Source organism: Balearica regulorum, chromosome 6, assembly GCF_011004875.1.
Source record: "Balearica regulorum gibbericeps isolate bBalReg1 chromosome 6, bBalReg1.pri, whole genome shotgun sequence".
Taxonomy (NCBI): Eukaryota; Metazoa; Chordata; class Aves; order Gruiformes; family Gruidae; genus Balearica; species Balearica regulorum.
The window spans coordinates 36,035,647-36,047,767 of record NC_046189.1 but is presented as its reverse complement, the minus strand read 5'-3'; the positions used below and the strand labels follow the sequence as shown (position 1 = coordinate 36,047,767).

The following is a 12,121-nucleotide window of genomic DNA, read 5'->3' as shown; positions in this document are numbered from 1 at the left end:
CCGAGCTACAATCTGTTTCTCTTTTGAACTGATCTATCTAGGCCATATATTATATGGGCTTCTCAGCATACAGGCCCATACGGCACTTGTGATAAGTGAAATAGTAGCATTATCTTTTTCAATTTATAGACATAAATAAGCATGTAGCCAGGCTGTACGACGACTGCATTACCCATCTGTAGTGTGGATTGGTACCTTCAGTATTTCCTGTGCAGTTTAGCTCATTTCATTTGATAACAGCTTATTTTCAGGCCACAGATATAATGTGAGTGCTTTTGGCACTCATAGTCATTATTAATCACTTAATTGCAATGTCGTACCATAGAGTGGCATGGAAATTATATGGTAAATAGTTACCACATAAACAGTGTATTTGTTTAATTTAATTTTGCAGCTTTACACAATTTGTCACATAGTAGTTCATAACTTAGGCTTAAACAGGTCCCACGAGTGGTAACAAAGTCTTTAATATAAAAACTTGCAGTGAATTTCTTCTCACTTCTGATGTTTGCAATATAAAAACCAGAAAGCATATATTGAAGGATGCGTTGTACCATTAGATTTGGAGTACAACAACCAAGAACAGAAATAAGTTTACACAGAAGGATTTACTTGGAAGTGGATCCAGGAGGCACAAGACAGCGGTAATCTCCCCCTTTGTGCTAAAGCTCCTCATTCTTCGCCACATCATGTCTTTACCCAGCCCTGATTTACTAAACTAGAATAAATACAAAACTGATATTTTCAATCGATAACATTATTCAGTTTAACAGGAATCAGCAATATATGCATTAGGTCAGTTGTTAACAGCCTGTTTAGTCCCACTTTAGAGTCATTGAGATTCTGACAGACGTATGTATTGACAAAACAGCTCCGGAAAGTAAAAACATTCATTATTTAACTGTAGAATCAAAGCAATCATTAAAGAAATGAGGTTCTGAAAAGCTAGACACATTTCTGCCTTATCTTTGCCACAGGCTCACTCCATGACCCATTAGGATGGGCAGGCCTTACTTTTTCAAACATTGCACATGTCGCCCTGTCTCCCCCAACAAAACACTAACCTCACTTTTGAGGAAGAATCCCATTTAAACACCCAGAGTCACAAGGGGGTTATTCTTCTGTATTCTCAGGGTTTGCCCTTCCTAGATAAAACCAGTACTGTAAACTCAGCAAGAGATTAAGACAAAGTTCTTAAAACCAATGGCTCAACCATTGTCCCTTGATAGCTCTCAAGTGTGGGCTCAAGATAAGGCACTTCTCAACAATGATTTCTTTATTCCTGTTTCTTCATCCTCCCACTGCCTTCTAGACAAACACACTGGGTTAATGCATTCAATACCCCAATAACATATAGGTTAATAATAAAAATATTGAAAAATTACTACAGAGCAGCTGCAAATTCTGTCATCTATTTTCAGAGCTTTGGTAGTGATCACATATTAGAGGTACAAAATTGTAAAACACCGTAATGGGCTTTCCAGTTATTCTCTCAACTCCTCTGTTACGTTGTGATTACTTCTATGAAAAACATTTAAAATATTAGTTAAATGATTACTTAATTTTGCCTCAGCTGATGACCTGTGCTACTAAGACACATTGAGAAACCGAGGTGCACAATTTCTTTTTTTAACTCCCTGTATTTTTCTTTTGTAGACTTTTGTAGCTCTTCAGAGAAAGGATTATCTTTTCTAAAATGTCAGGGATCTGCGGGCACTAATAGGTCTTAATGGCCCTGACCCACCTCCCGGGGGCCACACTCCCCTGCCCCTGGGCCCAGGGGCTCCATGTAAGTCCAGGCTTCCAGTCCTTGCCAGGACTGTTTTGTAGGTAGGCTTGCCTCCAGGCTTGCCTCCTGGCTGGACCTTGGGCCTTGTTGGTTGCGTGCATCTTCAGATGTATGCCATAGATTGTCTCTAATCCTGTCATTGGCCTCATCTCCTGGTTGGACTTTGGACCCATGTTGTAGCCTTGTCTCCAGCCCTGGCCCTGTCTCCTTTCATTTCTGGACGGACCCTGGACCTGGTTTATGGCTTGCCTTGTCTGGGGGTGTGGATGGACCCTGTTACCAGCTCCTGGCTCTGACACCATGGTCAGACCCTTTAGTGTTGTGCCAGAGGGCACTGCCACCCCGAGGTCACCCGCGGTACCAGGCTCACCTTCCCTGAGGTGGTAGCAGGCACTTGCTGCTCCCTGACACAAAATACTAATCTATAAATGTGCTCTAATAGCAGCAACAATGATTTAGCTTTCAGTCTTGGAGAAAACTAAACCAGAAAGATATGGACCTTACTTGGTTTTCCCCTTTATACAGCTGAAGGTGAAATCAATTGTTCTGAAGTCCTGCTCAATCCTCTCAACAAAGTGCCTTCTGTTACAAGTGATTAAGACAGATTAGCTCCCATAAATATAATTTCATATGATGTGCTGTAATTATCCCAAGTCATAAAGTTAACTAATTTGTTTCAAAAAAAAAAGGACACTTCAGTTACAGCCTCGAAGTTTCCATCCACTAATTGTTAAAACTCCTCCAGATGAAAATAAAGACCTCGGCGTTTTCAAGCCCAAAAACTTTCATCAAATGTAGAAATTTAGGCATGCAGGATGAAATTCTGCAACGTGTTGTATGTCTCCTGTTACATTGTTGCATAAAACATTTTTTATCATTTATTAGCAGAATGATTACTTATGAACTTAATATATCATATATAATCAATGTATAGGTGTTGCCATATAGATATGCTGGTTAGACATTTTTGTGAGCAAAAATGTTCAACTCCAATGGGAAGAGAATCTTCCCATAAAAGTCACGTCCTGCCCCATTGCGCACTGTTGTAAAGTTAGTCACCCCACCGATTTTAATGGTGTTATTTTCTCATTATATGTCCACCTGAGAGCAGAATTTGCTACTGTATGACCTCAGTGTGTCACTCCGTATTGACAGAGCTACACTGACTGTTTGCCAAACATGAAATTGATTTTTAACATTGTTTTAAAGGCCTATAAGGTGGTGCATAATTTCATAAATTGTCTATTAAACTGAATTGCTGCCTCTGAGCTACTAATATCATTCAATACTGATCTATTGATCGTACAAAAAACGCAGGCTAAAAGTGCGTGCAACACTTGCTATAAATTTCTGTATACCAGACACAAAATGCACTGCTGGTCAAGGTTCAGAAAGCTAGATGAACATACTTGTTTCAGTCTAAAGATCTCTATTCCTGATAACTTTATCCTTACAGGCAAAGACAATTTTGTATCACAGAAACACAGTTGTATTTTATTTTATTTTGTTAGAAAGCACTTTGGAATGTATTTGTATATGATCCCTTGTACATCTGAATGCCGAATTATAATTAAATTTGTCATAGTGATAAATTGTTTTCTTTGCAAGATAGAGCACAGCTTTTACAGACTGATACAAATTTGAGTAAAAACGCACCTACCTTTCAACTTACAACAGAGAAAATAGAGAAATTCTGAGAAATAATTAGATAATCCTCTTGGTATTTTGCTGTCATTATGTTAATGATTTACCATCCATGGTAAATATGAACACACGTTCACATTCATATTCATAAATACTATTATTTTACAATGACTGCCATTGTATTGTGACCCAAAGATCACAAATAGTATTAGAGCATTCCAGACAAGCACAGAATTCACTGAAATTATGGGAAAGATTAGCAGAATAAACACTTCCAGCCTTTCCAGGCTCTCTTGCTAAGTTTGTTTAAATAAGAGAGAAGATGGAGCCTCTAAAAGCAAATGGAGAAGTCACAAGCCTGGCAAACCCCCCCTAACTGGACACTCCCTAGGCTTCCCCAATGTCCATTCAAATCTGCCTAAGCATGAGGAGATGCCTGTTGTTTGGCTGATCTTTTGGACTACAGGTTCTCTGTTTACCATCCCTTATCAGCAACAGGCTCAGGAATCCCAAGCCTGTATTCTCTTGCACAGGTTCCCAGGAGCAATTGCCATTTGCAGTGCTAGACAAAATAAAACAAAATACTATTTGCATTTCTAAGATCAGTGTTTTCACCTCTCTTGAATCTTTCTTAGAGCTTTTTAAGGACTCCTGATCTCTTCCCTCTAAATTGTGACTGCTGATTGATGAAGGCTCAATCCCATGCCTACCGTCAGTGCTCAGCCTTCCTCTTTCATCTGTCTGGGTGTCCCTCTTCCCTGTGTTTCATATCTCGGAGTTCCCCTATGCTTAATAACTCCCTAATAAATCACAATAAGTGATTTGTGCCCCCATCTAGTAATCCAGGCACAGTACTTTTACACTAATTAAAGAACATTTGTGATATCTGTCTCCATGCTTTGGTATAAAAATTCCACTGCAACTGCTTGAGTTTAGGAAATGTTCTCATCTCTGCCCATGATTTGGATTGCTGCAGCCAGTGATTAGCAGAGAGATGGGTCACTGCTCTGCTCTCTGCTATTGCTGAGTCTCTCATCAGACATCACAATGCTGCAGTACTCCATACTGGGCCAAACTGGTGCCAGCCCTTGGCCAGAAATCCCAGCCCAGAACTGTGCCGGGCCGGAACCAGGCAGCGCTTCCCCTCACTGTGCGCAGTGTAACAGAGTCCAGAGAACGGCCAAATAAACATCAGATCCAAACCAGTCACAATAGGGATGTCTGGGTAGCCAGAAAGAACTTCCTATATTTCTACTGATTTTTTTTTTCTTCCTGATTATTTCCTCTAGCCTCCCTCACTTTCTCTACACCTCAGCTTTGGTCCTCATCCACAGCTATTAAAATACCCTTCCTCTATTGGTCTCCCTTGCACAGTTCCTTTCCCTTTACTTTCTGCTGTGCAGACTCATGCTTCTAATGGAGCCCACCTACTCTTTCCTGCTCAAAAAATCCAGCTTTTTTTTCTTCTTGCCCTCAAAATGTTCCTTCAACTTATATAACCCCTGCCTTGAGTCTATCATCTTACCTACGTGTTTTGTATGGTCCTTGGAGCATTTGCATTATGGTCATGAGCATGATAATAATAAAAAGCATAAAATAATAATAAAAGCTGGTTTAATTGCTTATGATAAAGTATTATTCCAAAGGACCAGATGAAATGTTACCATCCTATGGTTGTGTTTTACTCATAAAGAACACCAAGGCTTGGACAATGTGGATAAACGCAGACCCAGTTTGCAATTACAGAAAAAGCTGTCAATAACACTCCACAACTGTCACTTTTATTACCCGACTCTCCCTCCCATAACACTACCTCATTTGTAGCCATGGTAAGATGCCAAATTGCTTTATTTCCAAAGTGTATGACTACATTTTAAAAAAGCCTTTGTGTGCAATATATTCCGCAGTGCTTAGTCTCATTAGTATTGCCTCAGCATGCATGGATTCATGACCAGCATCCTTATTTCCTATGGAGGCATCCTTTAAAGAAATTGAATGCTAGAGGGTCTATACATCAATGTTATGATGCTGTATTTTTCATGAAATCTGTAAATAAGGTCAACAGGAGAGGGATATTCCAGATGACAGAATCCCTAATAGTTTTTGAGGAGCAGCCTGTTTCCCTCTAAAACATCAATTTGCTTTTGACCCATGTCTATTAAAAAGTGTACTTTGTATAGCAGAGGCAAAGCACAATTCCAGCAGTTTTCATGGCTTTGGGTAAATATCATTAGGATGATGTATGCAAGACTAGCTGCCCATAGCTGAAGAAGGAAGGTAATGAGGACTCTGGATCATTGTAAGTGGCATTGTTTGACTCTGTATTCTAGGGTCTCAAACATGATGAATTCAGAACCAAGATAGTATAGCAAGAGAGAATAAACAGCAGCGTTGGCCTTGTGGGAGCTGTAATTTAGAGAGCCAAGAATGCCATTTCTGTTGCTACATGTGAAAATTTAAATAGCTTAAGCTTCTTTCAAGACTTTGGACCCAATCCTGATTCCCTGGGAATCACTGACTTCAGTGAATGGAAGGTCAGACTCTATTTCACAATAGAAGGATTTGTAGTTTCTCCTCCCTGCCCCTGTCAGCAGCTCATCAGAGCCCATTACAGAAAAACTGGGCTCAGGTCAAAGGTATGAATGGGATCCAGGTCACTAGTGATTGAAAGTCACTACAGCTGGGCAACTGAGAAGTAAATTGGCAGGTGAAACTAGTTCCTGGTGGACAGCTGTCCACTGTAGAGAAATCACTTCCATAATGAGAGTGGCAAAAAAAGGGGAGAAACAAAAAATAATTGGAAAAGAATACAGAGGTATGAAATAGAGAAGCGGGTATATAGGGAATCAAATGAAGCAGGCAAAACCAGAGCATAAAACCCAATATAATTCATTGTAGTTTATGACATAATAGGGTTTTTGTTCATCTCTAATTCCAACATCCAACAGCAAGCAGTTTGGATATCATTCTTTGTCTTAGCTAGAATACATAAAATGACAAGAGGAAAACTAAATTAACATGAACAAAAGTAAACAAAATTAAAGTGACCAGAAAAGGACAAAATAAATTAGATGAGATTATTTGTAACAAGAATGACATAATTCTCCAGTCCATCACACACCTGCTTTCTGTCCCATTCTTACAAAGTTCCCTCCCATCTCTCACTAATGGACTTACACCCTGCCACTGTGCCCAAGCACAGGACATTAGAACAACAGGCTAACAAAAAATGTGTTAGCATCAATAACAAGAAAAGGTTTGTGTTTCTATTTATGAATTCTCATTGTACTGATCAGCTGGTCCATAGGAACTTGAGAACTGGTTTCTTTCAAGAGACAAATGACCAGCCAGTGGACACCAAATTCTTGATCTACTTTTACTTACAGTTCCCTTTGCAATTCTCAGTTTTCTTTTTTTTCATCCTAGTCCAAAACTTCTTTCTCCTTTAAACTGCGTTTACATCTGGTGTCTTTCTTTCAAGATTTTATCTTATGGCTCAGACTCTGTCTGTGAGCTCATCCAAAACTGTTTACGTTCCTTTTGTTCTGAGGTGCAGCCACATGTTCCAGGGACCATTCAGGTGGGGAACCCACCTGCTGGGTCCTGGAGCCAGTTTGACTAGCACTTCCTTTCAACACCAAAGAGGCCACATAATCACTTTGTCACTCTCATGGCACCTATTTTACTGCAAAGGACTTTCCCTTTTAGAGAACCCCCCTAATTCCTTAATTGCTGTCTACTAAAGACCACTTGTTTTGCAGTCCTGATTAGCTTTGGAGTTTATATAACCCTTTGGCAGAGGAAGATTTCTATATGAAATGGGCAGAATTTGTTTTACATGAGAAATCTCTCCCCTATATCTTTGGCAGCAATATCTCTTACCTGTCAGTGTAGTCAGCTGAGTCTATTACCACCAACACCAGCAAATGAATATAGTAGCCTAAGCTCAGGCCTCAGTACAATGTAGTAGAGAAAGGCAGAGAGAGAATAGTTGACCTACAGAGAAACTATTAGTGGCATTAGCAGAGGTTAGACACATTAGTGGCACCATTAAATCCCTCTGTCTTCAGTGGATTTCAGGATTCCCACTGTGACTTGACTATTCACCCATCCCTCGTCCCTAAGAATCATGCACACGTCTCAGCACACGTCTCATCTTTTCATCCATACCTACCGTATACTAATTAACTCTTACAATCTTAGCCAGTCTGCTAGTTTTACAAAAGAGACAGCAACTTTAGGCAGGGCCTGAAGGCATCATCCCACTTTCATTCTTGTGTGATTATTGTTGCTGGTACGCCAAACCTAAGCAATTTCCCTACATGACCTTTTCCTACCTAACCTTTCCACTGTGTGAGATATGATGTAGCTTCATATTCAATAAGGCCATAAAAGGGCCCATGCTGTGACTGAGACTTGAACCTGCCTCCCCGGACACTTTCTGCATTTTAGCACTGTCGTGTAATATCTCATTCACCACACTGTAGTTTATGTTTATTAGAGGAATTTGTCCTACTTAGGATACTACTACTTGGACAGTCAAACAAGTGCCCACCTGTTATCTGGGAGTCCTTCCAGCTTCATCATCTTCTGCGAGAGATTAACTGCAGAGACAATGACAAAGAATATCTGTAACTTGCTAATGCTTTTCTTCATTTGTAAGTATCAATAGCAAAGGAATGTTGGCAAATACAAGTTTACTCTTGTAAGTTTTTTCTGAAGTCAATATTCCCATGGAGCACATGAATAATGAAGTAGTATCTTCCAAAGTTATGGTGTTGAACAGAATCAAGAGTCCTGAATTCTACTGTCAGCTCCTCTGCCATATTTTGGATCATTTTATAAAATAAAATAAAATAAAATAAAATAAAATAAAATAAAATAAAATAAAATAAAATATAAAATAATCACTTCCTTGAGTCTTGATGTGTATTTAACAATCCTTCACCACCTTTTAAAGTTCATGGGCATCTGCAGTTAAAGAGTACTAAGCACTTCTATTTTATTCTAAGTTGGTTGGAAGAAACACGTCTGGGTGTCAAACTCCCAAGCTTTATTTTAAGCAAAGCTTTGGATAAAAAACTGTTACACCATTAAAGTCAAGTGGAATTCTTTCAAAAAGCTTAATGTCTGATTGAGATGACTGAGTATTCAGCATTTTATCTGTAATCCAGTAAAATAAAAAAGTCTTTATTTTGTAGATGCTTTTGTGTTCTAACAAAAAAATATTTGAAAGTCTTATCCTGATAGTAGTTCAGTCTTTGTTGGCATTTGGCATTAGATTTCCTAATGTATCTCTTGGAGCTCTTCCAAAGAAGAAAAGAAGGGGGGAGAGAGAGAGAGAGAGAAAGAGAAGGGGGTGGGAGGAGAGAGGAAAGAAAGAGAGAAAGAAATTTTGATTTATGGGGTTTTTTTTGTTTTAATCACTTCTCTCTAAAATAGCACACAATAAACTACAGGGTTTCAGTGGTAAATGCTGAAATATTATAAGCAGTTCAAATGGCTGTGGATTCTTCCCATCTGTCATGGACTGCAACTGAGCACTATAACAGAAAAGTGATATTAGTTTCAAACTAAAAATAAATCATCAAGCCAAGTCTGTATCTCTAATCCTACCTACACTGCCCTACCAGTGACCCTTCCGTGGCCAGGACAAATCATATTCAATAAGGAATTTGTAAATTCATTCTTCATGCAAGCTTATTTTGGGTCTCCTTGTGGGGAAAAAGAAAAAAAAAAAAATCTCAGATACCTCATACTGAATCCACCACATTAATGTTTCAGACTTTGGCAATGTTAAGCTGCTCTCCGTCACAGTCTAGCCAGACTGCTTTCATATTTAAGATCTCTGAACTTGTCTGCTAGGAGTTTATAGGAGCTAAGACATTAGGAGCTAATGCCTGACCTGAAGCATTCATGTAACCAGAGGGGAAAATAATGGAATCTCACTCCAGACATGGATAAGAAACAGGGAGATATCCTTTCACAAGTAAAAGAGGAAGTGCAAAGGCAACTTCTGCATACATTTAGCATCCTCTTCCAAGGCCTGAGCAGGTGCACTTGCAGGAATAGTAAAATTCATAGAATCATAGAATGGTTTGGGTTGGAAGGGACCTTAAAGACCATCTAGTTCCAACCCCCCTGCCATGGGCAGAGACACCCTCCACTAGACCAGGTTGCCCAAAGCCCCATCCAACCTGGCCTTGAACACTTCCAGGGATCCAGGGCCATCCACAGCTTCTCTGGGCAACCTGTCCCAGTGCCTCACCACCCTCATAGAGAAGAATTTCTTCCTAATATCTAATCTAAATCTACTCTCTTCTAGTTTAAAACCATTCTCCCTTGTCCTATCACCCCATGCCTTTGTAAACCGTCCCTCTCCAGCTTTCCTGTGGGCCCCCTTTCGGTACTGGAAGGCTGCTATAGGGAAATTCACTGAAGGCTGTTGCATGAGACAAGATCAAAGCTGCTTCTCTTTTCTGCACAATTGATTCAGGCCAAGCTAGATTCATCTTACTATAATCTTCGTGTCAAATGACATCCATTATGTATAACCATTTATAAATGTGAATGGTCTGATTAGTTCATGTGTTACTTGTTTGAAAAAGACAGCACTAAACAAACCTAATAATTAGAACCTGCTGGTAGAAGAAAACAAAAACTTCCTTTCCTTTAAGAAAATCTCATCAATGGTCCAGAAAAGGGAAGTGAAAAAATGTTCCGCACAGTGGGCTATTACATGAAAACAAAGTACTTATGCTATTTCACCTTGCTTTATATTACAAAAATATAAATGTATTTTTGCTTGACATGTTTTTTAAAGTTGGAAACTACTAAAGTTTCTCACAGGCAACAACTAAAATGACAGATATACAGAATATCAGGAAAAAAACAGGCTTAAGGTACCTATTGTGCCTGAAAACAGAAGTGGCCAAAAGTATGGGCCTTTTAAAAAAAATTCTTATTGTGACAAAGTCCAAGGCGAAACAAGATGTTTGTGTTTGAATCTGGGAAAGAACTCAGCCTTCCCAGATCCACATCTTAAACAAATGATTCGCCTTTGTTTGCTTCTTCTGAAAATGCTAATTTGCACATACAAATTACTAGTATGTACCTAGGTCCATACGTGTTTGTGGGAGGAAATTTAGAGATCACTTTTCCAAAGTTAACTGACGAATCCAAACTTGTAAGACAGTCTGCACATAAAAAGATATGTTTCTGAATATAAAGAATCACAATTTCTAATCAGTATCATTGATGTTCAGTGTTTCTGGTTACCATAGTAACCGACACACACAATAAATGGTGTTTTGTTTAATCAGTCATGAGAAAGAAGTCTGGGCATGATGAATCAGACTGAATCAGAAACAGTTTCCTTTACTACTCTCATCAAAATAACTTCAGTGTAACTGTAGGACAATTCAAATCAGCAAAGCAGGATCAGGCCATGAAATTCAGTTCTCAATCCTGTTTTCAAACACTCCTCTCAGAAGCTGAGATGAAAGTTTTACTTCTATTTCAAAGACAGGAGTTGATGTAGGATAGGAATTAGTTCAAAGCTCAGATTTTCTCTCGCCTATACTGTAGGTAGTTTGCATCAGGCTGAAGTTCACCAGGGACAATAGATGTTCAGGGCCAAAAAACTCACAATGGGCTCGCATACTAACTGGAAAAAATACGTGAGAAAATAATTCTTTAATGCTAAAATAGGGAAGACGTCTCAGACTTAATAACAATGCAAATAAAATTTCCTTACTCCCAGGTAATTCTTTAAGGCATTGATGACTGGAGTCTGCTTTGCACCAGTGGAAAAGAAATATAATTAATATATAGTTATACATTTTTAAAGAGAAAAACAAAACCCATGTAAACTAAAGGGCGTTGGGGGGGGGCAGTTCTGACATAGCCATTCTTAGAAAACAAGTATAAAAGTGGCATTCATGTGGCTGGCCCTAAACCAATTGTAGACTTGAAAAGGATTACCTTTGATGTATAAAGATCAAAACCCCCCATTTTTTCAGGTAATAAGATCTCTCTCAGATGGATTTCAGTAATATGAACATGTTTTCCATAGCATGGTAATAAAAATAAAACAATGCAATAAAATTACAACTGGGACTAAGTCAGTCACTCTTGAATTCTTAGTGGAAGGTCAAACAAACTTACAGCTGGTGTTTACAGTTTTTAATGTAACAGTTATACATAGCAAAAAATTATAAAAGCAACGTGAGTAGCAAGACTTTAAATAATTTTGCGGCTGTGGTGACATCATAACAAGCTTGATCAAGTGGCCTGTGATGTAACCAGAATGGTAATAATTTTTTCCAGAATGTCAGTTTTTAAAGGTACTTTGGGAACATGGGTGGAGAAGGAATACAAGGAAAAACTTTTTATCTGTTTTCAATTCCTGCTCAGGCTACACCATGTACTTTATTTTCTTCTCTTTTTAATCGTACCATGTCTTTCTCTGATCCTCCTTCCTGAAGGCCCTAAAACCCCAATGTGAACATTATCACATCCATTGCTTTCATCACACTTTTACAAGTAACTACATTTAAAAAAAAAAACAAAACCCTTTTTTTTTTTTTTAATTGGGTATTTGATCTTAGGATTTCCAAGTACTGCTAATTTCAATATATTAGAGAATGTCTCATTGCAAACATTTTGTAGGTAGGTAAGATAAAAACA

General features: G+C 38.7%; 1 long non-coding RNA gene across 3 annotated transcripts in view; it reads right to left on the bottom strand.

Moving 5' to 3' along the window:
• The window catches only part of LOC142602389 (uncharacterized), a 171,669-nt gene that overhangs the window by 76,457 nt on the left and 83,091 nt on the right, over window positions 1-12,121 (bottom strand). For all 3 annotated transcript variants that reach the window (XR_012836181.1, XR_012836180.1, XR_012836179.1), the window contains exon 4: window positions 7,989-8,037. This is a non-coding gene — a long non-coding RNA (uncharacterized LOC142602389). The remainder of the gene's footprint in view (window positions 1-7,988; window positions 8,038-12,121) is intronic.